Source organism: Pholcus phalangioides, unplaced genomic scaffold (assembly GCF_987345545.1).
Source record: "Pholcus phalangioides strain wild (caught in Gottingen) unplaced genomic scaffold, Ppha-v1.0 ptg000016l_1, whole genome shotgun sequence".
Classification (NCBI taxonomy): Eukaryota; Metazoa; Arthropoda; class Arachnida; order Araneae; family Pholcidae; genus Pholcus; species Pholcus phalangioides.
In genome coordinates this window covers 1459950-1485834 of record NW_028301609.1, presented here as the reverse complement: position 1 = coordinate 1485834, position 25885 = coordinate 1459950, and the positions used below count along the sequence as shown (strand labels likewise).

Below are 25885 nucleotides of genomic sequence, written 5' to 3'. Positions count from 1 at the left end.
GAATGTTTCGGAAAATCAAGTTATCCCGTCGAGAACGATCCTCAAGATCGATTACTTTATTGGTAAGGGAGGATTGGAGTTCAGAGAGATTAGAGGAGAGGTCGTAGACTTGGCTTTGGAGTTCCTCTACTGGGGAAAGTTTCTCCTCAACTGCACTAAGACGGTGGGATAGATCACTTAGCTGATGACTGAATGAGTCCTGTTTTTGGGTGAGGAGGGTAAGTTTGTCAAGAATGGCTACTTGGGTGTCTTGAATACTACGGAGAATGGATGAGTTATCCGAAGGAGTCGAAGATTCAGACGAAGGATTTGATCTATTTTGAGAGCGTGTTGGGGAGTGGCTGACCCTAGGCCCAGGGTTGGATTCGATATCTCCCGCCAGTAGAAGCAAGCTAGCCAAGTGGGGAAAAAGGACAAGAGGGAAAAAGGGAAGAGGTTTTGAATGGAACAATTTCGAATGGTGGTAACAAGGACCGGAGCGAAAAGGGTTTTTCTTTAAAGCACACATATATTTTAAGTAAAAAATTGATGGTTGAGCAAAAAATAGAAACACACAGTACATAATAATTTTAAACGTCGGATGCAGGATCGACACAAAGAATATTAAATTTATAAAGATTAAATAAGTTGGTATGAAAATGTGAAGCGAACTAACCTGTAAAAATAGACTTGAATATAACATTTTTTTTGACGAAATGTCGATCCTGCATCGTGAAAGTCCATGGGTAGCGACACTTAAATACAAGTAGTGAAACGCCCACTTCGACAGCGAAATCCAGGTGGCAGCAGTAGTTGCGAGACGAGACCACTCTCGGGGAGGGGTGGTTTGGCGGCTACGTTCCGAATCGAATGGTGACGTCATACGGCTCTTGTATCGGGAGGAGATGGCGGAGAAAAACCCAGAGACGGCTGCGAGACGAGACCACTCTTGGGGAGGGGTGGTTTGGCGGCTACGTTCCGAATCGAATGGTGACGTCATACGGCTCTTGTATTGGGAGGAGATGGCGGAGAAAAACCCAGAGACGGCATGACGAGTATTTTTTCCTCCCAGAAGTGTACAGTAGAGTAGAGTCGATGGTTCCCGCAGGTTTATCACCAAGAAAATCTGTAAAAATAGACTTGAATATAACATTTTTTTTGACGAAATGTCGATCCTGCATCGTGAAAGTCCGTGGGTAGCGACACTTAAATACAAGTAGTGAAACGCCCACTTCGACAGCGAAATCCAGGTGGCAGCAGTAGTTGCGAGACGAGACCACTCTCGGGGAGGGGTGGTTTGGCGGCTACGTTCCGAATCGAATGGTGACGTCATACGGCTCTTGTATCGGGAGGAGATGGCGGAGAAAAACCCAGAGACGGCTGCGAGACGAGACCACTCTTGGGGAGGGGTGGTTTGGCGGCTACGTTCCGAATCGAATGGTGACGTCATACGGCTCTTGTATTGGGAGGAGATGGCGGAGAAAAACCCAGAGACGGCATGACGAGTATTTTTTCCTCCCAGAAGTGTACAGTAGAGTAGAGTCGATGGTTCCCGCAGGTTTATCACCAAGAAAATCTGTAAAAATAGACTTGAATATAACATTTTTTTTGACGAAATGTCGATCCTGCATCGAGCTATATTCTTATGTAAACCTATCTGGGGGAATTCGAATAGTGTTTGTTAAAACGAGATTTTTACTCAGAAAAAATGCTTGATAAGTACGCATACTTATCGGTTATTGTGCAGTCGAGATGTTATTATACATATGTTACGGCCAATGTGATAAATCCTTTTGATAAGTTTGATAAATTTAACACTTCACCGGTGAATATGCATAATACCCTTGTGTAATTGATGAATTTGAATAAGTATTTAAAAAAAAGTCAAATTGAGTCTAGAACGTCTGCTGAATACTGTCGGACCCCGAAATAATACATGTATGAATTTATGAATTATGATGTATATCGAATAGTACGAATTTTCATGTTTACCAACTACGCGACGCTTTAGCATTATACATAATCACCGTTAAAATTGATAATTTTTTAGTACTTGTTAAATTTACCAACGACGCTTGGGGTACTATGAGTATTATGATTAAAATAAGTGAATAAATTCACTTTTATGATTGACGAAACTTACCAAAATGCTTGCTAAATAAGCATAATAACCGCATTTATCACACATTTACCGTAATATTTATCAGTTGCTTTATTCCTTTCCTACATGGGAATATATTTTTTGGAGGTATGGGATATAGTTATTTTGTATGATGCGGTTTTATTTTGTGGTGTCGTTATGGCAGAGGTCGTTATAACCGAGTTCGACTGTAAATATCACTGCCGTAATATTTGCAGTCAACGTTTGGCTGTAGCTTAGACAGACTAACTCAGTGGACAACATTGTACATAATAGTTTCCTTTATGTATGTAGGAAGGTCGTTGAGGTAAAAGGTCACGTGACGGCCATTACGGAAAACCGCTGGTGCGAATCCCTCTGGCCTCACACACATGCCTTGTTTTATTTTCCCTACATTCGATCATCACTGATTTTGGAACCCTAGAACGCATCGTCGGGTCCAAAAATCGGTTTCCGCTGGTCATCGTCAGTTGCACATCGAAGGGTGGACTTGGCCGTGGATTGGATGCGGAAGAGAATTTGGTGGACTGTTTTTATGGGAGATTTCCTGCTTTTGGGAATATTCGATACGATCATTATTATTATTTTTTAATTTTGAAGTTTTATACAATACAAATACAACGCCACAACAGGCAATTTGCCCAACGAGGTGGCTGACTTAAGAACATCATGGATCCCCGAGCCCCTACCTACTACTGCTACACCACACATGCACCCCCCCCGGAACCCCCCAACGAATCGGTACATGCGTGAATGTGCGTGTACGTGTAGTGCAACCTAACGTAAAGTTTTGTTTCTGTGTAATGCTTGTTAGGTGTAGTGCTGTCATCTGCCCCCAGTTTTACTAACTATGAGTGAAGTGTTATGATTGAATGATTTATCGTTGTAGGACTGTTGCTCTCTGTGGCGAGACTTTTTAACGGGGAGATCGGCTCGCATTTGCGCCTTGAAGTTGGGAACCACAGAAAACCAACTTCAGCCGACCACCTTTGCCTTTGCCACCTTTGCATTGCCTTTGGTGACCGAATGGACATTTACACACACATAGGCGCCGAACCTGGAGGGAGGGCTGAGGTCATTTGAGCAGCCCCCCTCCCCCAATAAATTTCTTAAGGGGTCTGAGCCCCTCCCGCTTCCAATAATTTCTGAAAAAAAGCAATGCAATACTGCACCTTCCTCCTCCTGCGTACGCGCTTGAGTCCCGTATATACGGGATAACCAGCAACTTTCAGCCCTTCCAATGTTTTCTTCATGTCGGCGCCTCTGTTTACACGAGATTATTTTGTGGTGACTTTTGTACGGTTTCCTGTAAAAGGGCTTGAAAGAAACCAATTTTCGAATTTTTCGGGGCAAAGCTTCGCAAAATTCCGAATTTTCGCCCCCGATGTTGCATCGGTTTACGGAAAATCCATCGCTAACAGTTCAACGCCATTCTATGCAATTCACGGCTAAGAAAATTTACCGACAGCCGTTCGACACGTGTCGGTGAGTCAGTAAGTGAGCGAGGAATGACCGAGTGAGTCAGTAATTGATAGAGTAGTTGGTAAGAGAGTAACAGAGTATTGCTAGTGTTGGTGAGTGGAGCAAACGAGTGACTGAGCGAATGACGGAGTGAGCGACCAGGTATTGACTGAGTAACAGAGTGAGCAGCCTAGTGAGTTAATGATAGAATGAGTGACATAGTGAGTGATTGAAAAAGTGAGCGACCTAGTGAATGACCCAGGGAGCAAATGAGCGACCTGAAGATCAAGTGACTGGCCAGCCTGCCGAGAGAGTGATCGAATGGTATTGTGAGTGACTTGGTGAGTAAGTGAATGACCTAGGGCAGGGTTTCTCAAACTGTGCGCCTCTAACCTTTGTCAGAGGTGACGCGGAGTGATGACTCTGACAAAGGTTTCTCGAAAATATTCTTTGTTAAACAGCTCTGGGGAGTCGGCGGAGCTTGTGGATGAGCATTGAATAGGGAAAGGGGGCGATACGGGTGGAAAAAGTTTGAGAACCCCTCACCTCAAGGAAGTAAATGAATGACCTAGTGAGTGAGAGTAATATAATGACAAGCCTAGTGAGTGATTAACAGAGAGAGCGACCGAGTGATAGAATGAGCTACGTAGTGGTTGACCGAATGACCTGGTGAGTGAGAGAGAACCAAATAGTTTTTAGTGACAGGCCGGTTTCGCTCATTCATTCACTCATGTCGAACTGAGGTCGGTGAATTGTTGGCGGTGAATATTCCGTACACGGTTATATCACCATCAGGGCAAGGGATCTGTGGATGCCTCACTCACACACATCGCTTCACCTTTACCGTCATTTATCCACAGATTTAACCACGTGCTTACGCTAATATTTATGTTAATCTCAGCCCTGATATAACGATTTCCCTCGATTTAACGAATAAATATGTCGGATTTAAGAGTGATTCGTTAAATTGGTGTTCTACTGTGATTTCAGATTTTTATTAAAAAACTAATCATTACTGAAAGTCTAAAAATTTTTCTGGCCGTTGTTCAAATCACGGCGGATGAACTGATCGCGTTGGATTACTGGTTAAGGCAAGTTGTGGCTCGTTACGATCGCACTGTCTACACTAACGGGTGCTACACCTTTAGGAGAGTGCGGGCCACTCTATTGGTTAGAAAACGAGTCGCGGGCTGTTTAAGTGATCTGTAAATGTGTACCGCAAACCTCTCAAGTTATGTCTGCCTCTTTTGAGGTAACGGAAGTAAGGTGCTTTGCATCAGTCCAGGGCATGGCTCCCACATCCTGGAGTAGGGCCTTTAGGCTGGGATCTTTCGCGGGCCCCCTCGTCATACTTCTCACGGGCTATAGTTCCCATATAGCGTGAAAAAGCAAAACATTATGAGAATTGTCCCGGACTCCAGGGCTAGAGCCCTGTAGGGGCCATGGTCCAGGGTTGTGAGCGGTTCTATCTATCTATCTCAAGTTATCTGTAAATGTGTTGCTGATCACTGAAGTGATCTCAGAATGTGTCGTGGGACCGCTTAAGTGCTCTGAAACTATTCCGTTGGTCACCTAAGTTATCTGGGAATATGCCGTGTCCCACTTGAGTCTTTTGAAATGTTCCTCGGTCCACTTCAGTGACTGGAATGCTGCGGCGGGTAAATTTCAGTGATATGGAACTGTCCCTCGGACCGCTTAAGTGCTCTGGAACCATACCACATGTCACTTAAGCAATCTATGTGTCACAGTTCACTTAAGTGACATACAACTGCACTGCTGGTCAATTAAGTGATGTGCAAATGTACTACGGGTCACTTAAGTGTTCTGGAACTGTGTCGCGGTTCACTCAAATGCCCTGTAAATATGCCACGGTTTACAAAATTTTGGTTTGAGGTCGCGGGAGCCACATTTGGCCCCGCGAGCTATAGGTTGAGCATATATCGTCTACGCCAGTGTTTCTCAGCCACCGGGCCGCGGCCCAGTACCGTAACATCAGTCGAATCGGGCCGTGAGTGGGGGTTTACCGTTTCATTTTTTTACCCATTTATTTCCCATTAATCGCGTGTATGACCGGGCCTTCTATTCGCAAAAATCAACCGGGCCTTGAGCTTCCAAAGGTTGAGAACCACTGGTCTAAACCAGATGCCTTCAACCTTTTCCCAGTAGCGAGCACTGTTTGTACTTATCATAAAAAAAAGAGCACCCTTTACAGCAAGTTCGACACACGAATGCATAAAATTAGGATGATTTCAATCCTTGAATGCAATTCTTGTACGAAAAGCTTAATCGGAACTTCGATCAAGTACTCGTGAGCACGAAATCGAACACAAGCATTGAGCACTCTGGGTACTTCGGGGGGGGGGGGGGGAGCACTGTGGTGTTCACGAGCAACGGGTCGATAGCGTCTGGTCTACACCCAGCATGGCTCTCGTGACCATAAAACAGACAAAGGTCTGACTTGAAAAGGTCAAACCATCACATTGATACGATTCTTCTCTTGAATTCTCGCCATCCGCAGACCTGTGAGAATGATATTTTTTTTTTCCTCTCGAAGATTCTACGACAGCGGCCTCTAAATTTTTTTGATTATTTTCTTTTTTCAAATGGGAGAAATCAAAACACGCTGGTGAAAGAGCCTCAGGGACACCCGGTGTCGGTTCTCATTTCTACTAATAAGACGACAAAGCAAAAAAAGCCTTCGCCGAGTGTCGCGTTAAAAGGCGTAACCTGAGACGAGTATACGCGACATGATAGGGGGGAAAAAAATGTCCCCAGGTGAAACAATATAAAATAATATAATACACACACACACACACATGGGAAAAAAAGCTGTTTTTTCATATTTTTTTCATTATTTTTTCCCTCTCTTGTCCGTAACCGGAAAAAACCGGTTACAAGTCAAAAACGTCACGTTCTCGGCCAGGGTTCTCTTACTTACTAATTTCCGCCATGTCCCAACTCTTATTTTTGCTGGTTTATCTGCGATTGCCACCATTGAGTTTTTTTTTAAGTCAAGGACGCACACACACACACACACACACACACACACACACACAGAAGTGTCTCTTTTACGGCAAATAATGATGACATAGATGAAAGAAATGTTATGCACAAAATTTGAGAATGACGTAATGAAGTTTTGTTTACGAAATTAAATCGGCATTTATGATTTACTAGCAAGGGGCGGCTCAAGCTCACTTGCCGCCCGGTGCCGCCCCCCCCCGAAAGACTATCCTGGCGAGAGTGACTGGTAGGGCGTTAGCCTGGGGGGACCCCTGGACAAACCTGATTTTTTTTTTCAAACAAGGGCACGCATCATCGCTAACTGTGGGAAATAAGCTTTTAAAGAAACTGTCCCGTATTTTGGTTCAGGATGATTTCACCGCTTAATTACGCTTTGATCCTCATTAGAGCTCTTATTGATGAGACATCATTACCATGGCCACCACAACCTTCAGCTGATCCCCCGGGCTGGGAAATTTGGTGGGCCCTCTATAGTGAATTTATAGCATGAAAAAAAATGATGAGAATCGTCCTATTATTGCAGTCGTGTCAGCCATCCATCTTCTCTCGTATTGATATCCAACCTCGGATAAATTTCATTTATTTCAAATTTGTTTCTGGTGCTCCTGAGCCGGAGAAGAACCCGAATTTTTCTTTTGAATTTATTTGGCCGCTCCAGAAAAAATTACTGGGGAGCGGTGGGGGGGGGGAGAAGCTAAAAATACACGCTTCAATTCGTTAATTCTGAAACCATTCTTTAAGTTAGTTCTGAAATTATTTCTTCCATTAATTCTGAAATTAATGTCTTCATTAGTTTTGAAATTATTTCTTCCGTTAATTCCGAAATAATTCTTTCCAGGGTATTTCAAAAAGAATCGCCCGATTTTAAATGCGTGCATTCTCTGTCGGATGCGCTCCACATTTCCGTCTGACATGCGGGGACGGCCGTAGGATTTCCCTTTACACAGCAGACAACCGGTGTCTCGGAATTGTTTATACCATCGCCTAATGCTCTGAGCGGTAGGAAGTTCAACACCAGAGTATTGTCGACGAAAAGCACGACGAACAGTTGTTACGGACTCGCACTTTGCGAAGCTTAGAACACAAAGCGATTTCTGTTGTGCAGTCGCCACCTTGACAAACACTGAAGTGGCGGCCGAAGGAAGAGCGTTAGCGCTACCTGTCGGCAACTGCGTTAAACTCGAGATTTCTCTTTTTTTCTACCTATATATATTATTCGATCAAAACGTATTGAAAGCTGAATATAGTTATGATTTTTTTTAAATCGGATGATTCTTTTTGAAACACCCTGTATATATATATCTCAAATTATTTCTTCAGTTAATTCTTAAATTACTTCTTCCATTAGTTCTGAAATAATTTTTTGTTTTCATTTACTCCGAAATTAATTCTTCCTTTAATTCTGGTTTTAGTTTTTTTTCTCATCAGTTCTGGAATTGCCACAGTTCTTCCGTTGCTTCTGAAACTATTTGTTACATTAATTCTTAAATTTCTTCTTCCCTTGTATAATTTTTAAATTATTTCTTCTATTAATTCTGAAATAATTTCGTTCATCAGTTCTGAAATCATTATTTTTTTTCAATTTATTGTGAATTGTTCTTTATTTTGAAATTATTTCGTAGAATTTTCATTGATTCTGAACTTATTTCTTTCAATTTATTCAGTATTATCATCAATTCTGAAATAATCCCATCTCGATCAATTCAAAATTTTTATTCATTGTGGAATCCTTTCATTCATTGAACATGAATTTTCACTAATTTCTGTATGTTGTGTACATTTTGTGTATGTAACCTTCCTGTATCCCGCACTATCCCGGATGCAACTAGAGTCACCGATTTGGGAATTCTCATTGACGAGCGACTTAAGTTTTCTGAACATTGTTCAGCGGTTGTCAAAAAAGCGAATAGAATGCTTGGTCTCATTTTCAAAAAGGTCTCTTAGCGTTCTCCTAAAGTCATTCTTCCGCTTTTTCGAGGCTTAGTTCGTCCTGGACTGGAGTATGCGGTAAGGTTTTGGAGACCATACCTACAGAGGGACATAGACTTGATTGAAGGGGTGCAGAGAAGAGCTACGCGTGTCCTTATTGGCACACAGGGCTTGAGTTATGAAGAGAGACTTCATTTTTTGAATATGTTTACATTGGATGAACGCAGGTGTCGAGGAGATATGATCGAAGTGTTCAAAATTTTCAATGGGATGGATAGGATGGACCATGAACTTTTAGTACACCGCCAATCAACTGCTTTTACAAGGGGACACCAGTATCGATTGGTGAGGGACAATGCAAGGTTATGCTGTCGCAGGGAATTTTTCTCTAATAGGGTTGTTAATAAATGGAATAGCTTACCCCCGGAGGTAGTAAATTGTAACACAATTGACACGTTTAAAAAGAAATACGATAAACATGTTGGGGTAAATCGAGAAGCTATCCATTCTTAGAATAAGACAACCATAAGTATTCTTTATGGGCATTGTATAATATTTTATCATGTGTATATATTGTTTATAATTTGTGTTAATTGCATTTTTAATGGGGTTGCTGTATTTTTGAAACATATGACATCCATATTTTTATGGGCATCTTTTTATCAGCCACCTCGTTGGGCATTTTGCCTGTTGTGGCGTTGTATTTGTATTTGTATTTGTATCCCGCTGATGCCTCAAGATTTGCCAGTTCTGCGAGATACTTTAAATTCTCTTTCTCACATGCTCTCGTACACTGTTTTGGTTACTCAAATGTTTGCACACTGTTTTGATCATTCACTTGTTTGCACGGTGCACCTCTAAGTCGCTCTTTTGGTTGCTCACTGACATGGTTCCTTGCTTTATAGGTCACTCTTTTGACGTGCGTATCCCTGTGAAATGCGTATGTGGTTTGCATACCACTCGAAAAGTGACAATGGTGTGCGTACCCCTTGAAAATGCCCAGAAGGCTTGCGTCTCCCAAGAAATGCCTAAGAGGCTTTCGTACCACTGGAAATAGTGGGTTTTTCTTGGCCTGTAGGAGGTTTTCGTACCACTAGAAGTGGTAGTTAGACGTTGCCTTAGAAATGCGTTGGAAGCTTGTGTATCCAAACGAATGCGTAGACTGCTTGCTTACTTCTAAACAGATCTGCAATGCGTCAATCTCGTGTGTGTCCATTTAAATTCGTCAATAGCGTGCGTACATCCTTTTGAAATGCGTATGGGGTTTGCATACCACCGGAAATGCGTATGGGGTTTGCATACCACCGGAAATACGTCAATGGCGTGAGTATACCTTGGACTGCGTCAATGGCATGCGTATTTCTTGAAATGCTGCAACGGCGTGCGTACCCCTTGAAATGCGTATGGGGATTGCGTACACATTGAAATGTGTATGGGGAGTGCATACCGCTTGAAATGCATATGGGGATTGAATACCACCGGAAATGCGTATCCCTGAAAATTCGTAAAGAACTTGCAAGAACTTATCGCAAGAAGTACCTATGAGGCTTCTTTCTGTACTACTAGAAATAGTAGGTATGCTTTGCCTTTGAAATACGTAGGAAGGCTGCATATCCCTCGAAATGCGTATGGGGCTTGTATACCACTGGAAAGGCCTCAATGGCGTGCGTATCGCGAACGTGCGTAGGAAACTTGCGTATCCCAAGAAATGCCTAGGAGGTTTCCGTATCACTAGAAATAGTAGGTGAGTGTTGCCTTAGAAATGTATAGGAAGCTTGCATATCCCTCGAAATGCGTATGGGGCTTGCATACTACTGGAAATGTCTCAATGACGTGCGTATCCCGAAAGTGCGTAGGAAGCTTTTGTACCAGTTCTAATGGTACGGAATTCGATGATTTGATAGCGGTGTTTTTGTACCCACGTAAAATTTGCCGCCGAAACAACATTAAAAAAAAAGCATTTCACAAGGTAATTAATTCCAATTTTTCCGTAAAATAGAGGTGTTCATTATAATTTTATTGAATATTTCAATTTACCGATATAAAATATGCTCTAAAAATTATCGATTATTTTTTGTAAATGCAATCATACAAAAAAAATATCGTTTCATGAAATCGCGTATTTCGTCCGATGTTCACAGCCGCGATATCATGATGTTGATGATGAAAGAGGCGATACATTTACCGGATATCGATTAACAATTTATTATTATTATTTTCCTTTTCCTGTTGTTATTGGAGGCTGTGTTCCGGACTATCGATTAACCCTTAATAGCCGTTGAAGGATATAAAGCTATGGCTATATCCCGCTCCCGAAAACCATTTTATCATTCCGGCCCATACCGTGAGCTATTCAAGCTGGAAAAATGTTTGATTTTTCGTACATGGGCGATAAAGTTAGCAGCACAGTCATGTTAAATAATTCGAAATATCGATATGTGTTTCCGTGACATATTTTCCCCCCTTCTTCTGTTACCAGGTCATAAGATTGCCCATGCGAGTGTTTTCTCGTGATTTTTTCACGGAGGCGTTTTGTTTTTGCTTCTGAAGGTCAATACAATTGCATTGTAATAATGGTGTTCATTATGTAATCACTGTTATTTATTGAGAAATTAGTCATACTCGGTTATAACGAAACCTTGACTATAACGTCAATAATTGGTGTCGTCCGAGCTAATTCCCATAAAGAATAATGTCTGATGATCCGACTTACTCGTTGGCATGGATCAAAAACACAGCATTCCTGTCAGGGCCGGATCTAGAATCCTGCGAACTACGCGGTTGTTTGCCGCTGTGGTGGTCGAGTGGTTATAGTGCGGACTCGTGATGCGAGGATCCGGGTTCGAACCCCACAGTGGTGGTCGGCGGAAGTTGGTTTTCTGTGGTTCCCAACTTCAAGGCGCAAATGCGAGCCGATCTCCCCGTTAAAAAGTCTCGCCACAGAGAGCAACAGTCCTACAACGGTAAATCATTCAACCATAACACTTCACTCATAGTTTGAAAAACTGGGGACAGCACTACACATAACAAGCATTACACAGAAACAAAACTTTACGTCAGGTTGCACTACACGTACACGCACATTCCCGCATGTACTGATTCGTTGGGGGGTTCCGCGGGGGGGGGTGCATTTGGGGTGTAGCAGTAGTAGGTAGGGCCTCCAAAAAATGGCTCGGGGATCCATGATGTTCTTAAGTCAGCCACCTCGTTGGGCAATTTGCCTGTTGTGGCGTCGTATTTGTATTTGTATAAAAGGGGCCAACCGAAGGGGGGCCGATTTTTTAGGGCACCAGCTAAATAGGGGGAGATTTTTTGGGGCATCAACCAAAAGGGGGGCTATTTTTTTTGGGCATCAACCAAAAAAGGGGCCATTTTTTTTAGGACATCAATCAAGGGGGGGGGGGTGCATTTTTTAGGGCACCAACTGGAGAGGAGGAGCGATTTTTTAACACCAAAATATTATTCGCCTACACTTGAAAAATGTCCTGAACCTGCTCTGATTCCTGTATTCCCCGTAATTTTTCCCTTCCCTACACCCTTTTCATTATAAAAATGTCCCGTTTTTTCTAGTTTTTAAACAAAAAGCTTACATTCGTAATTGAATTAAATTATACATATAACATATTACATTCATAATCATTACTGGGGATAATAATCAGTTTTACTAATCAGGGATAAAGGTAATTTGCATAATTTATAAGTTGTTTCGCAATAATGACCAAGTATTAATATTAATCTTACATATTTGTCATATTCTTTTTTTTTTTTTGTCCGTGAAATTCATTTCAAATCACTGCAGACTTGCACTGCATTTCTCGCCAAGGATTATTTATACATAATTATGACGTACATTTGGCAATTTTGCCGTCAATTGGCTGTATTTTTTTTGCCACGAATCGACGAGGCTCCGTGTGATCCTAATTTTTCGTATTTTTTTAACGATCCCCTGATCACCAACCACCACTTCATGCTTATTATTTCATTTGCTTCTGATTTTTTTTCCGTTAAAAGCGTTCTTGAAACGTCAACCTCGGATGTAACGATGACTTCATTATAACGACAAAATTTTCGCGGAATCCTCAATGTCGTTATAATCGAGTCTTACTGCATATGTAAAGCGAAGACATGCCTTTATGAACGGACCACTTACCGATAGGGCCAATTTTTTTTCTGATCCGCAATTTTTACTCACCAATCATTTTACCTCTTCGGACGACCAATTTTCGGGAGAACGGAAAGGGATCCCCCCCCCCCTTAGGGACAGGGCCACCTTCCGTTCTTCCGGAAATGAGGTTAATTTTGTGTTTTGATAGAGGGAAAAAGTACATTATTATTTTCCGAGAAGAACCATATGAAACCTACGGACCATACTTTGAGAAGTGTCTTAACCTAATACAGCACCAGATATAAGAACTGCCTATCCAATTTCATGGTATGGTGATATCCCGAGACTGATATACGGTTTTGGCCGCCTACGGACTACACGAATTTTGTCGCTCTTCTCACATTCTAATCTTGTTTCTGGACCACTCATGCCCAGTGGCTTATTTACAGGGGGCTTTAGTGGGCAATTTCTCAAATTTACCGCCCTGGGAAAATTTGAGAAATGAGTGGCCAAGAAAATTAGTAGAGTGGGAGAAGGGCAGCAAAATTTCTATGACCTTCTGTGAGTGGCCTAGAGTGTGTGTGCAAGCATGTGCACGACCGAAAAAAAAACGAAAAAAAAAACAAAAACGACAAGAGCATGTGTAAATGGATTCCAATGAATTCACAGGAGATTGACGCATTTCTGTGAGTATGAATGTCTCGTACGACTGTTTAGAAGTAAGCAAGCAGTCTATGCTTTTTTTTTTGATGCGCAAGCATCCTACACATTTCGAGGGATACGCACGATATTGACTCGTGCATTTCTGGGAGTATTGAAGTCTCACACGCATGTGAGCAAGCAAAAAAGCTGCGAATTTGCAAAGATACGCAAGTTTTCTATGTATTTGGGGGGATAATCAAGTTTCCTACGTAATTTGGGGGAGGGATATGCAAGTTTCCTACTCATTTTGGGAGGATAAGCAAGTTTCCTACGCCTTTCTAGGGATGTACAAACTCTTGTGCACATTTCGGGAGTTGTACGCAAACCCTTCTACGCATTTCAAAGGATGGGTAATCCTCCTGCGCATTCCATGTTGTACTCACGATTTTTGTGCATTTACGGTGCGCAAGCCCCCTGTGCGTGGAAAATAAGAGGTGAAGCACTGGTGTAGGCCTATAGACTAGGGTTTACATATTTTGAAACTCGCATCGGCGTATAAATGCATTTTATATGTAGTTACTAAATGAATAATTTTATTAAATGTTTTCAAATACTGTAATAAAATTATATACTGTAATGAAATTATATACTGTAATAAATTCATTAAATGCACGTCGTTATTATATTTAAGTTTAATTATAATATTCAAATTGAAAGCAGGTAGGCTTAAAGGTGTTGCATCAGGCGAAGTTCATGTAAAATTGAATGTTATTGGAATTTTGGTAGCAATGAAGTGTTTTTGGAGATTTTTGAAATAAATTAAAAAAAAGTTTTAATTTAAAGTTTCAATCTCTCTTGTTCTAATTTACAAAAGAAAATTTAATCTTATTCTAATTGTGCAAAAATTGAATATCTTGTTCTAATTTTGAGAAAAATTAAATTTTGCTCTAATTTCTAAAAAAATATATTTGTGAATCTTATTCTAATTTTAAAGAAAACATTATTTTGTGAAAATTTTTAAATTTTTTAAATCTTATTCTAATTTAAAAGAAAATTAAAATTTGTTCTAACTTAAAAAATTTATTATAATTTCAAAAGAAATTTAAAACTTGTTCCAATTTTGAAAGGAATTCTTAGTTTTATTTTATTATTATTTTCAAACAAAATTAAATTTTACTAAAGCTTCTCAAAATAAATTTTGTAAAATATAGATTTTATTAAAGTTTTTATAAAAATCGTAAATTTAAGTTTTGTTAAAAATGAAATTTACGATTTTTATAAATTTACGAAATTTCTTTCAAAAATTTTCCGGTGAATTAAAGAAAAGAAAAATTACAGATTTTCTCAAAATCATAACAAGGTGAAAGTGTTATTTGAAGTTTTATGAAATTTATTCGATTTTCCACAAAGTCATATGAATTTCTACTCTATTCTCCATAAAAGTAAGAATTTCGGTAAACATTCTCTCAAAATTACAAATCTAATTAAAATTTTCTTCCAATAGCCATTTACATCGTAATTTAGGAGAAATTAATTAAAATTTGAATTCAAAAGCCATAGAATGCAAATAGGAATTCAAGCTGTTGAAGAGTGAAATATATCTATGTCAATTACACTTTATCAAAATTAATTACATGCTTAAATTGCAAATGTATTGATTGAAAAATTTTAAAATTAATTTTATATTTTATTTACTTACAGACGCTGCCATGGACGAACGAACCACTGACAACAACAACAAACCACCACTGGCTGAGAGCTTGTGGTACTGCCACAGTACACTAATACGTACATTATTAAGGAAAACAATTTGGACATTCATTTTTCAATTACTATTGAGTAGTTAATTAGTATTGGTTATTGATACGTATTTTTGTATGAAAAAAAAAATTCGTTTAGTTGTTTTTCGTTGTAATTTTTTTTTTTTCAATTCTGAGAGAATTGACAATAATTTATTGAGAGGAAAACACCGATTTTTTCGGAAATTGAATAAACCACAAAAAAATTATAATTTGGGTTTAAAATGGAAAAAAAAAAATTTTACTAAAATATTTAAAATATTCACCTAAAAACCGGTGTTTTCATCTCAAAATTTTGCACAGTTCCTCCGGAAACACGTCGCTGCAATCAAATTTAAATAATAATAATAAAAAAGCAGTATGGAATTTTTTGCTTTACTGCATTGAGAGATATTGCTTATATATATATATATATAAATATATGTAAATTGTGTAAATGTATACTTTGCAGTTAATGTGGAAGAAAATACAAGAATTTTTTTAATACATAAACGGGTATTTTTTTTTCCGATTTTTGTGGAATCCACGTGATGTAATAATGAAGCTTGTACAAAAAAAAAAAAAATATTGATAATAATTTCGATGTACACATAATGATGTGCTCAAAATCGATTGTGTGCATTGGGTACAGGGAGAAAAATAATAATTATAATAATTATTAAATCATTATAATCAGGTTGCAATAAATACCGAGTACGTGTTGTGCGTATATTTTTATGTGTTTTTTTTTTTTTTCATTTTTGTCCCCCAAAGACATGTTGAATTTGATTGACTATGGACTTGTTGGTTTGGTATTTTTATGTCCTTGAAATACCGTTGACAAATTCTCTGTTATGTATTTTTATACATAATTTTTTTTTCTCCTGTTTTTTTAGAAATATGTATCTATAGTGTTTGTTCGTTTAGGGCATTTTTCCTCGATAAAATGCCTGGAAAACAAAAAAAAATAATAACGTGTTATAAGTATTGGTATTTGAATTGTCTCTGTATATCTCTCTCGATTTTTTTTTTCGTTTATTATATAGAATTTCCAGCGATATGTCCCATTTGTTTCAATTTTTTTCCCCCCTTCATGTAATGTGTACATATGTAAATGCCATGTTGAAATGACTGTAGTAAAAAAAAAAATGATGAAAACCAAAAAGCGCTCCGATTCCTTTTTTTTGTGTGATTAGTATACTGTGATAACAATGAATGTTTCTCTGCAATCAACCTCAGATATATCTTTAACAAATAGGGTTATGGTATAACGGAAAATATTATAGGAAATTAGATGTTTTGAGCTTTCTAAAAATGTAGTTTTAAGTGGTTATGACCATTCGGATGTAAGAAAATGGTGGCCCAAAACGAGCTGAAATAGGTTGTGCCGGTAAATATGTATGGAATTTTGTAAAATGTTTTATCATGAAGTAAAAAAAAAATGTAACTTTAAATTTCCATTTATATTGCACAGAAACTAATTTGTTTGAGAGAAATCGATTTATCCGTTATCATTAAAAAATTATTATATTAACGAATTTCTCTACTGGAAGAAAATTCATAGGAAATACCAAAAGAAATCGAAAAAGTTGAGAGGAAAAACATAGTTCAGAAAATCATGAGTAAATAGGGAAATGTTGCATAAAACTCATTAAAAATTATTTTTCACTAATTTCTATTAGAAAGAAATTTATGAGAAATATCCAAAAAAGTGAGAGGGGAAAAAAAAGATAACGTAAAAATATTCATAAATTCTATTAGAAGTAAATTCATGGGAAATACCGAAAAATTCGAAAAAGTAAGAAAAAAATATTATAGATCTCTACTATATACAGTAAAACCTCGTTAAGTCGTCACCCTAATAAGTCGTCACTCCGGTTAAGACGTCATTTTTCTTCGTACCCTTTCACCTCTCAGAGACAACAATGTTATTAAACCCTCGTTTACTCGTCGCTAATTTCGGTTAAGTCACTATGAAAAAATTTGAGAAAGTGTAACAGACTATTTTTATGGCTCCCATTAAAAATAGAGCTTATTAGCAACATTGCCATATGCTTAAAAGTCACCATAAAATCCTATATACCCAAACGGAACAGTTTAAGTAATGAAAGTTACCCTGGGGAAGTTCATTTTTCCGACTAAGGTTTTTGGAACGTTGGGGACTGTTCAAGCTAGATCTCATTTCTGCATGGGCTCTACTGGAGAAACTGCAACACACCCAGGCTCTGTCGCAAGAAGCAACGTAAGCACTTCGGCCCCACCAGGGCATCTCCGGCAAAACCAAAATTTATTGATACGTCAAAGATCACACATAGTGCAAGGAAATCAAAAATTATGTCAATCGAAGAATCAAATTAATCAAGTCAAAGTGCAACGCGCGAGTACGGATAATAAATAATCATAGAAAGCATGGGCTCTCCTAATTTAGGGCTTGAAAGTTAAACAAAATGTCTATGTTGAAAAAAAATTAGACATTGTTTCCCAAGTTGAGGACTTCTGTTTACTTTTCCCTGCCCAGGGCCATGGCCCCACGTCCTGTAGTGGGGACCCTAGGCTAGGATCTTTTGCGGACCCCTACGGTCAGACTTTTAACGGGCCCCTACTGTAGTTAATTTTTAGCGTGTAAAAGTAAAAAAATGTAACCGTCCCGGGCCCCAGGGCTAGAGCCCTGTCATGCCCGGGGCTCCTCCACCAAGTCAAAAGTGTTCGAGATTACTTTGTAGTTGTATCATGAACTACTGATGAAGAATTAAAATACTAAAATTAAATTTGATGTATTTGTAAAATTAATGTGCAATAGAGAGTTCTGTTATGAAGAAAAGCTACTTAAAGCTACTTATAGCTACTTAAAGCTACTTAAATCTACTTTTAGCTACTTATAGCTTTAGACTAACAGAGCAACTGTTAGTCTAAATTAAAAATTACTAGTATAAATCAAAGTGTACAGTACATTTTACCACAATAATTTAAGTAATAAGAGATAAAAAATGTAAAAATTGCTATTATTTATTCTTTCGCGATCTATAAATTTTATTAATATTGTTATTTTGATTCATACTTTAATAAATTTCATATTACTTTAAATTTATACGATTTTCACAACATCGCACACTGAAACTGACGGCACTCCGCTTAAGCCGTCATAATTTTTCGATAACTTGAGGTGACGACTTATCGAGATTTTACTGTATATAGGAAAATGTTAATTCATATCGAGAATCGTATGAGTTTTATAATGCTATAATTTTTTTATGCGCGAAATAAATTGAAATTGATCAGAAAATTCTGATTGCATAAAAAAATATTCATAAATTCATTAAAAATTGTCCTTTACTGAATTCTTTCAGAAGGAAATTCATGGAAAATACCAAAAAAAAAAATCAGATCAGAAAAAGTTAGTAAATAATGTCATAGATCACAAAATTATGGTCGCATATAGAACATTTATTTAAAAAATTAATATTCACTAACTTCTATTAGAAGGGAAATTCATAAGAAATGCCCAAAAAACTCGATAAAAGTGAGAGAAAAATTATTACATATCAGAAAAAAATCACGATTATATAGAAAAATATTCAAAAATTTCATTAAAAAATTATTACTCACATTAAATAATAAAAATAATAATATAAGTAAAATCTATATTAAAAAAGAGATTAGAGAAAAAAATATTTCTTCTTTAAATTTTTCAAAAAATTCACTAATTCCTATTAGAAGGAAAATTCATAGGAAATACTCAAAAAATAATAATAATCGAAGTGAGGAAAAAAATTTATAAAAAATTATTATTCACCAATATCAGTCAGAAATTCACAGAAAATACCCACAAAATCGAAAAAAAATTAAAAATTTATAAATCACACTCAGGGTATTATTAAGTGGAAAAATATTCAAAAAAATTCATTAAAATGTTATTTACTTATTTCTGTTGGAAGAAAATTCATAGCAAATACTCCAAAAAAATCGAAAAAAATATTATAGGGTAGAAAATCATGATTACATAGAAAAATATTCAAAAAAGCTCATAAAAATTATTGTTCACCAATTTCTATTAGAAGGAAATACCCAAAAAATTGAAAAAAAATTTTAACCCATAGAATCAGAAAAATCCTTATGACAGAAAAACATTAAAAAATTTATAAAAAATAATTATTTACAATTATTTCTATTAGAGAAGGAAAATTCATAGTAAATAGTCAAAAGATCGAAAAACTGAAAGAAAATGATCAGAAAATTATGGCTACATAGAAAAATATTCATTAAAAAACTATCATTTATACTAATTCCTATCAGGAGGAAATTTATAAGAAGTACCCCGGGCCGAAAAAAAAAATCTGAGGACAAAAAAATAGAAAACTATTACAAATCAGAAAACGATAATTACGTAGGAAAATTATTATTCACCAATTTCTGTCATTTAGAAATTCACAGAAAATACCCAAAAAATCGAAAAAATGAGAAAAATTTACAAATCCTACACAGGATGTGATTAAGTTGAAAAATTTTCAAAACAATTTATTAAAAAGTTATTGTTTACTTATTTCTATTGATAGAAAATTCATAGGAAATACCCCCCCCCCCCAAAAAAAAATTTGAAAAAAGTGGGAAAAAAAGATTAGGCTGTAGCAGGGGTGGCCAACAGCACAGCTGGGCAGCATGCGGCCCGTGAAGTGATTTTGTGCGGCCTGCGACACCGGTGTGTTCGTGAAAAGTACCGTGAATAAATTAAATTTGTGATCATTATTTTTGAACTATCGGTTCCAACAGCAGATTTCTTGATTAACAAACTGCTTACAAACTTCTTATTTCTAGTGACGAAATTAATTTAATAACTAACTAATTAATTCAATTGATAATAGAGTAGCTGATACACCGAAGTTGCACCACCGATGCGGCCCGGTCGTATAGCTGACCATTATGCGAACAGAAAGAAGTTGGCCTAAAGAATCAGAAAAATGTTTATAACAGGAAAATATTCAAAAAATTCATAAAAAAATTGTCATTTACTAATTTCTATTAGAAGGAAATTCATAGTAAATACGCAAACAATTTCTAAAAAAAATGAAAGACAAATATTATAATTCAAAAACTCGTGATAACATTAAAAAAAATATTAATTCACAATAGATTTAAAAAAAATGAACATAAGTAAAACCTATTTTCAAAAAATAGTAGAAATTTGAAGAATAAATACTTTTCCCCTTTTTTAAAATTAAATTATCATATCTTTGAATGAATGAAATCGTAATTAGATTGCGATTTAAATTGAAATTTCCTCTGAGTCGTAATTACGCTTTTTTCTGTCTAGGATTATCACTGACATTCTAGAAAAATCTGGAAGAAAATCACTCAAATTATCAAATAATTACACACGGATAGATTTATCTACGAGAATGTAAACAGGTTATTATTATTTTTTTTGGATAGATCAATGATTTCTTCGTCAGGTCAACCTTCGATTTAAACGATTTCTAGTCGATGGAATACAGCTCGAGTCCTTGATTAGTATCTTATATGAGAAGATAGCCTTGGTTTTTTCCTTCTTCTTCTTAATAATAATTTGCCACTAACAACTATGGCAGAGATTCCGAGAAATTTGGGCAGTTTCTTGAAGTTTCTGTCACGTCTCGGAATTAAATGCTGCGATCCGGATTCTTGGATTCCTATCCGATGGCGTCAACACCTGCCGTAGAAAACGAGGGAGAGACAAAAAGAATCATTACGTGGTTTTTCAACATGAAATATATTGGAATTATAAATGAAACGGCAAGGGGAAAAACAACGCATTGTCGCACATAGGCACGGCCGGCCGGGATATAACAAACATTTACATTATATCATATAACCACCAAAGCTCGAAGTTGGCCTGTCCAGCTGATCGGCGAATGTCCGAATTTCGTGCTTTCTCTGGGCTCTGGCCGGCCCCTATATATGTCGATCCCTATATATACCGATCACTAAGATATCTATATATCGAGATTCCTTTCATCGTTGGGGATTGGCTAATTATAAATAGCCGTAATTATCACCCAAAAAACGCAAACGCCTTAGACTTCAAACAGGCCGGTTATGATTTTTCAGAGCTCCTGGCCACGAGAAACTTCAAGTCCGGTAGCCGACCCCAAATGTAGTAGGCTCGGTAGCCTTACCCGAGTGGCCAGCGCAACGGCCGTAGGGAATAATGTTGTAATTTCATCAAATTTCTTCTTTCTGTTTTTGTTTTGGAATACTATCATATTCCCGTTGTGAATTTTAGGGTCGAATCATAGGGTCGATTTTTTAGGGATCGACATATATAAGCCGGCCGAAGCACGGTGAAAGCCCGACTTTCAGAAATTAGCCGGGTCAACTGAGCCGGCCAGTTCGTGAAACGGCCAACACTTCTGTCATTGGCAGTAACATATACATTCATGTATAAAAGCATTACATTTATGACTGAAGTACTGACCTGTAACAAGAAGTCACAAAATATGAATAGGAGCGGTTCTTAACATCAAAATGGTGTTTTTGATAGTATGGGGCGGGGGAGTGAGCATTTTTATAGAACTCCGGCCTATCCGGCTTTTCTGTTATCCGGTCCGCCCTTCAGCCACATTAGGCCGGATAGTTCGGATTCTACTGTACTTATATAGGATGACAGAGAATCATTCGATTTCAAAACTGTTAATTTTTTAAAATTAAAAGCACAGAATGGTAAGTCCACATGTGAATGAAAAGGGTCTACGTTTAACGAACAATATTATTAATGGTGAATAATAAATATTTTAGCTTTATGTTCAAATCAGGGAACATACACATCCAACTTGCAGAAAAGAAACACAAAAGCCACATAAAAAATATATAAATATTTATATGTAATACTAATTTAAAAATAATAATAATTGCTGTTAAAAGTCAGTCTTATTTTGGGGGGGGGGGGGTGTCGCCGATAAATTTCTTGGCAGAAAAGGGTCACGCTCCAAAAAGTTTGGGAACCACCGGTTTAGTAGATATTTTTCCTTATAAAAGAACCACTTTACAAAGCAAGAATAGGCACACATACTCCAGCTCGCCGCGACGCACACTTTGAGAAACATTGCTCTAGGACAGTGGTACAGTGGTTTCTAAACCTGTTTCTGCCCATGGATCCCTTTGAACCATATTTCCTTTTTGTGGCTCCCCTGTCTTCATGGTCCCCATATCGTTCGGCAGGGCCTCTAGAGGTTTGGCTCTTTAGTGGGACCCCAGACCAGACATTTCACGGGATCTTTATAGTGAATTTATAGAGTAAAGAAAAAAAGCAAAAATTGGTAAAAATCTTCTCGTCCCCTCCAGGCTAGAGCCCTGTCAGTCCCACCAATGGGGGGGGGGGGCATGCCTGCCCTATTCACAGCCCTACCGTGATCCAAGAGCCAGATCGTTTTTCTACTTATCGAGAATTGAATTTAATCAAAACTAAATTCATGATGAACAAAAATTTTATAAATAGAACCGATCCCTAGATCCCTGAGCCAGTCACGTGTCCAGAAGGGGGGGGGGGAGATGACCATCACTTCCAAGAGTTTTATTATATAGCAAAAATATGGTCTGTTTAAAATACGGGACGATCCAACGATCATATTGCCCTGAGCTACAGTGAGTTGAGTTTCTTTCTAGTGGAGGTCTTATACATAGCCAACATCGTTGGTTGCTAGTCCGAGTAACGCTCTGGGGGCCCCCACACTTAGCTTACATACTTACATATGGAAAAACCATAGTAACAGATCTCATCGTGCAGGCCCTCCTATGGATATGAGGTTCCGGGTCATGCAGGTTAATGATACACCGATAAACGGTTCGCCAGTAATTTGTGACCAAGGGACTTAAGTAATCATCCTGTATAGCCGTATTTTGTATTGAAATTACACTAAAAGATGTACTTTTAAAAATAACAAAAATATATATTTTTTTTGCCCTGTGTATTTGCTATGTATATTCAAAAATACACGGGACCATAGAGGATTAAGACGGTCCTGGGTATACTAGTGCACTATTCTGCTCAGAGTATCCTGTTTCTCTCATGCAAATAGCAGCCATGTTCCTATTTTCTCCAGCCGTTTCACGATTCCTTTAAGAGTTTGTATTAACGTCAGCAAAAAATAGTTAAAAAGCAAAAAATTACGTAATTAATTATTGTTACTTTTTTTTTTTTTTCGTATTTAAACCGAAAAAAAAAATCGGAGCACCTCCCCGGCACAAGAGTAAGTACACTGCACGGGGAATCGAAGACGGTTTCTCCCAGAGAGAATCACGTTCTCCTCGAAAGACGTTCCAAAGACGACGTGTGAGGCTCAGGTGCGAGGTATTTAGCGACTGTTGTCTTAAGAACAGAAGGGCGAGGGCGAGAAAAAAGGAACTTGTTACACACACACGTCTGACACCCATCTACTTACCGGGGGTGTTACCCACCATGGAGCATGGGAGAGTGATCGTTCTCCACCCGCCCGGTGATGGTAATCTCGTACAAACACAGAAGCACATGGTAGCTGTTTGTTTAACCCGGCGCGGAGGGGGGGAAAAAGGTCACGAGACAAGGGTACTGAGGTATCAAACACTTGCGCAGGGAGAGAGGACCAAACTCGCGTCACCGGTAGGATGGAATCGTAACACGGGGTGATTCGAATTGTTTGTCCGTAGGACTGTTGACTTGAGAAGTATACTTCCAATAATACAAAAAAAGTTTTCAAATGAAATGCGGTTTCTTTGAATGACAATTTTGTTGTTGTAGTGAGGGATCCTACCAGTGCCGTCTTAACGCATGGGCCCATCCGGGTGGGTGGGCCCATGCAGACCCCGTATATTCAGATATGTCATTCATGTTTCAAGGGTTGTGTAGTTATTAAAATAAAAAGTAGCTTTTTATACAGTACCCATGGCCCCCCCCCCACATCCTGGAGCAGGGCCCCTAGGATAGGACCTTTGGTGGGGTCCCTAGACCAGACTTTTCACGGGCCCCTTTACAGTGAATTTATGGCGTGAAAAAATAAAAAAATTATGAGAATCGTCCCGGGCCCCAGGGCTGGAGCCCTGTCAGCCTCCCCCTTGTGGGGATCATGACAGTCCCCCGTGTGCCCCGAAAACCAATTAGAAAGTTGTTGCCAACACACAAATTCCATGTTTCCGAATTAAATATTCGAATTCGAAAAAGAGAGGAAATTTATAAAAAAAAAAAAAAAGAAGCGTTAAATGCGGGTAAAACCGTTTTACCCGCATTTAACGTTGTTCTTTTCCCAAAATTTCCTCCGTTTTTCGAATCCGAATATCTCCGCAAACATTATACTTAGAAACATGAAATTTTTTTTTTATCGGTATCATCAAAGACAGGGTTTCTGGGCACACGGGGACCGTATAAAAAGTTATCATTTTTTATTTTAATAACTGTACAACACTCCTTGAAACATGAATGACATATCTGAGTACTACACGTTATTTGGAAACCTTTACTAACTGGGAGTGTACGTTTAGGATGAACGGTTCGCCAATAAACTGTCATATGTTTGCTGTGCACCCTGTATATTACGTGTCGCTCTATTTTCCGTACCGGTGTCCCATTTCTGGAGTCAGAGACGTATTCACTTCATAAGTATGGCAAAGCACCAAAGACACCTTCTTTGAGAAAAAGACTCGCTTTTCCCTCCTCCAGTACGACAAAAAGTGTTTAACAAACGATATTTTCTTGGAAAAAAAAAAAGACACGACGCGTGTGGAGATGAGTTTGCAAACAATACCTATAGCCTATTTCCCATCAAGATAAAAGTATCGAAAAGCTCACGTGGGAGAGAGAGAGAGAGAAGAGCCTTGACACTCATTAAGTTGAACCAAATGGCGGGTAGGTAGAGAGTTATGTACAACAACACGTGGGATTAAAGTGAGAGAGAGAGAGAGAGAGAGAGAGAGAGAGAGAGAGTTTTATATACTCTTCGACGAGATATTGCGGTGGCTCCCGAAAACTCGCACTTACCCCGCTCTCTCTCTCTCTCCGGTAATAACCATTATTTAGAAAGTTCACTAGAAGCACCAACAACACACACACTCACATTTTCAAAAGATCGCACGAGGAAAAGCCCGGTGGCTCAGGCTCACGTATTCAACAACCACACGAGAGAGAGAGAGAACCACACAATCCCACCCTCCTATGTACCACAGGGTGGTTAGAGAGAGAGAGAGAGAGAGAATCCTCTCTCTTTATGAAGAGAGTTGTAGAATTTTGAAATATTGATCAACGCCACCAAATGCTTTCACCCTGCAATCTTCAGACAACGGGCACCATCACTCATACCGAAACGTAACACCGGGCATTATCATTAGTGGGAGGCATTGGGGGGAAATAGCGTTTATAAGCACCCAAAAGCAAAGCGCTAGTAGGTTGCGTATAACGCCGACCGACCGACCGACCACACCACCACCGCAGACAGACATCCGGGCACTGCTTTTCAACGTGTAGTGTTGTGCCACATACTCGTGGTTGCGTGCGTTGCCACTTTTGGTTTTTGAAAAGTTTCACCTCTTCCCGTGTTATGTGTGTATATGCAGACGCGGTGTTTTGAAGTCTTTTAGGCGGGATGGTAGGTTTAACAAGGGTGTGTGTGTGTGTGTGTATACAAGAGGAGCAGGAAAAGCGTAGTTTGCTGTTTACGGGAACTGGACGGGCCATCTTTCTAGGCATTTTGGCAACTTCGGAAACATTTCGAGTTTTAAAATAGATGATCTTACGAGACTTCTTTGCCTCAAACTCTCTCTCTCTGCAGTGGCTAATTGCCGTGAGCCTTCAGGCGAGCGGAGGAGGTTTGTTCAGAACCTAGTAAGAAG

The 25885-nt window shown here is 38.5% G+C and overlaps 1 protein-coding gene across 1 annotated transcript in view; it reads left to right on the top strand.

Annotated features, from left to right (window-relative positions):
* The window catches only part of LOC149074858 (POU domain, class 3, transcription factor 2-like), a 58408-nt gene extending 42778 nt beyond the window's left edge, over nt 1-15630 (top strand). Inside the window, exon 2 of the mRNA XM_089245793.1 lies at nt 14982-15630. The gene's annotated coding sequence lies outside the window, so the exon portion shown is untranslated. The remainder of the gene's footprint in view (nt 1-14981) is intronic.
* The last annotated feature ends 10255 nt before the right edge of the window (nt 15631-25885 follow it).